The sequence below is a fragment of the Lampris incognitus genome, chromosome 3, assembly GCF_029633865.1.
Source record: "Lampris incognitus isolate fLamInc1 chromosome 3, fLamInc1.hap2, whole genome shotgun sequence".
NCBI lineage: Eukaryota > Metazoa > Chordata > Actinopteri > Lampriformes > Lampridae > Lampris > Lampris incognitus.
Genome location: NC_079213.1, coordinates 27,180,095 through 27,183,699, shown reverse-complemented (window position 1 = coordinate 27,183,699; position 3,605 = coordinate 27,180,095). Strand labels below are relative to the sequence as shown.

General features: G+C 51.2%; 1 pseudogene; it reads left to right on the top strand.

Moving 5' to 3' along the window:
- The first annotated feature begins 493 nt into the window (after positions 1-493).
- Positions 494-633, top strand: LOC130110869 (5S ribosomal RNA; annotated as a pseudogene).
- The last annotated feature ends 2,972 nt before the right edge of the window (positions 634-3,605 follow it).

The following is a 3,605-nucleotide window of genomic DNA, read 5'->3' as shown; positions in this document are numbered from 1 at the left end:
CCGTTTTGAGAATGTGGTCTTTGGGTCCGACACAATGGCGAGATCCATGTTAAATTAATAAGCATTGGGTGGTAACAGTAGAAATAAACACTGTTGAAGGGGAAAGATGTGGATGAATTCTCTCGGTGTCCTTGAGAAATCTTTCTGCCTTGTGAAAGCCAAAGCATTGCTAAACACCCATTCAGAATCAGAATCAACTTTATTGGCCAAGTGTGCTCATGCATACGAGGAATCTGACTCCGGTTTACAGCAGCATCTAGTACTTACATATATCACTCACAAAAAAGCACAAGTTATACCTGCCAGGATTAAACCTGACCCTTGTTTGAATAGAAAGATGGGTTATGGAGAAGATTAACGCTTCAAAATATTTGTAGGCTGCAGTCTGAACAGGATCTCCTGTTTTATGCTAAAAGTAAATACCTCTCATATATATTATACATATTACATAGTATACAATATACATATTACATGTTATACATACAGACATATGGCTTACGGCTATAAAGCCCTGAAAACACCCGATCTCATCTGATCTCCCTATCCGATCTGGTCCAATTGGAAGCTAAGCAGGGTCGAGCCTGGTTAGTACTTGGATGGGAGACCCCCTGGGAATACCAGGTACTGTAAGCTTTAGAATGCGACAGGCATGGGCGCATATGAATACCGGGATGGCGTCTAACGCCTTACCTGTGCTCCCGTCCACAGGGTTAGTGGTTGTGTCAGGAAGGGCATGCGACGTAACATTTTGCCAAATCAGTATGCGGACAAGACCATACCGGATCGGTCGAAGCTGGGGGTAACGACTGCCGCCACTGGTGCTGTGCCCTCACATGGTACCGATGGAAACTATAAAATCCGCTGTGGCGACCCCTGAAAAACAGGTGTAGCCGGGTGGTAAATCTGTTAAATATGTTAAATGATTTTCCACTTAAATTTAGTATAGTTTAACTGTTAATATATGTAATCGTTACACTGTCAAGCCTTGTAAAATGTCATTTGATGTATTTAAATTGTGAAGCAGATTGTGAGCGTATTTTTATAGTTTTGGTTGTCATTGCATGTTTTGACCAGTACGTGGCAGTGTTGCGGACTTTTATTGTAACTCCGTGCAAGTTATCCAAGTGCATCTTGGGTACTCTTTCTTTTTCTTGTGTGAACCACCTGGAGATTGCGGTGTGACGGTGCTCTGACTCCGTAGTAAGTAGGTGTAAATATCTTGTGAAATATACCTGTAACATTATTCCAAACAATATTGTGTGTCAGTAATTTGACAAGATGGTTTGATTTAGACGCTACTGGAGTTGATGTTCGGTGATTTTGGGCGCGAGCCGTCGACCACTGTTCGCCATTGCATGCATGACAAGGTAATGTTGGCGTGCATAAAGCCACACCATGCCATTGTATTTGGGCAGTAAGGGAAATGTAAAGATTTTATATGCATTTTAATTCTGTTTAAAGGTAACTGACAGAGTGAGAAGTTGCGCGATCTTCAGGAAGTTCCACATGTCTTTGTTAAACCCTGTTTAACATACATAGTCCACTGCCGTATTTTGCACTGTATTTTGTATTTATTATTTTCCTTTTAAAATCTTTTCTGTTAAACTTGCCACATCTGTGAACATTTATGAGCTGTTTGCTCGAAAGACACAGGAATTTATGCACTCAGTAAAACGATCTGCATTCGAAGGTTCTGTGGAGTTAGAAAACAACGAGGCAGGAGACGTGAGAGTAGACGTAGTCGAGGTAGTTTACTAGCTCCAACTTTACATGTCATATATTCGACAACGACACTGAACTCTCTGGACCGGAAGCGGAAGTGCATTCTCTCTTAGGTGAATGTCTCTAGTTATATAGATGTGGGACACCACACAGGCCCCCCCAGAATTCACCTACACAAAACAATGCAAAACAGCAAAAGCGCAACTCATGAACATAAAAATAGACTCTACAACAGAACAGTCAATGACATAGTGCAAAGTCACGGGGAAAACAAGTGACGAGTCGGGGGGTGGACCCTGCGGCCATAACGGCTGCGCTTCACAGGAGGGGAAACAGATGGGGCCGAAACCCGGGCCATAGGCGGGGCCGAAGCAGGAACAGAGGCAGGTGCCGGGGCCGACCTAGGAGGGCGTCCCCGCCGCGGGGGTAGGGCCAATTGCATTGGCTCCCCAATGTCCAAGTGAGCAGGCTTGAGACGGTCTATAGCGACCCGCTCCGGCCTGCCCCCCATGTCCACCACAAAGTTCTTATCCCCCGCCTCCAGGACGCGGAAGGGCCCGTCGTATGGGGGCTGCAGCGGGGACCGATGGCTGTCGTGCCTAATGAAGACGTACCTCGCCGATGGCAGATCCTTGGGGACGTAGGACCGGGGGAGGCAGTGTTGAGACATCGGAACGGGAGCGAAGGCACCGGCAGCGCTCCGGGACGCACTGAGGTGAGAGGCGGCCGACCAGGGAGTCGTAGCATCCGGAAGAAACTCCCCCGGAACTCGCAGGGGCTGGCCATACACCAGCTCAGCGGAGGAGGTCTGGAGGTCTTCCTTCGGGGCCGAACGCAGGCCGAGCATGACCCATGGGAGCCGGTCCATCCAGTCGCAGCCAGTGAGGCTTGCCCGCAGAGCGGCTTTCATGTCCCGATGGAACCGCTCACAAAGTCCGTTGCTCTGCGGGTTGTACGCCGTAGTGCGGTGGATCTTCATCCCCAGGTGCTCAGCGACCGCCGTCCAGAGCTCCGAGGTAAACTGGGAGCCCCGGTCGCTCGTGATGTCACCCGGTGTGCCGAAACGGGCCACCCAGCAGCCGATGAACGCCCGTGCTACCTCTGCTGCCGTCGTGGAGGACAAGGGAATAGCCTCTGGCCACCTGGTGGCCCTGTCCACAATAGTGAGGAGGAACGTATAACCACGGGAGGGGGGCAGGGGACCCACCAGGTCAACATTGACGTGGTCAAACCGCCTCTCTGGAACCACAAACGGCGCCAAAGGGGCCTTGGTATGGCGGTGCACCTTGGCGCGTTGGCACGCCACACAAGAGCCGGCCCAGGCTCTAACATCCTTACGGAGCCCAGGCCAAACAAACTTGACGCTCACCAATTTGGTCGAGGCCTTCACTCCCGGGTGGGAAAGGCCGTGGACGGTGTCGAAAACTCGGCGCCGCCAGGAAGTAGGCACCAGGGGGCGCGGTTGACCGGTGGAGATGTCACAGAGGAGGGTGGTGTTGGCCGCGTCGAACGTCACGTCCTCCAGCCGTAGCGCCGTAGGGGTCGACCGGTAGTCTTGAACGGTCGCGTCCTTGGCTTGGTCCGCTGCCATAGCGGCGTAGTCGAGTCCCAAGTGAACGGCGTTAACAACCGCCCGTGAAAGGCAGTCGGCGACGGAGTTATCCTTGCCCGACACGTGTTGTATGTCCGTGGTAAACTCGGAAACCGCCGCGAGATGACGCTGCTGACGCCCAGACCACGGTTCTGAGGTTTTGGCCATACAGAACGTCAGCGGTTTGTGGTCCACGAAAGCGGTGAACTGTCGGCCCTCCAATAGGAACCTAAAGTGTCTGGTTGCGAGGAAGAGACCCAGTAGTTCCCTATCAAAGGTGCTGTATTTGCGC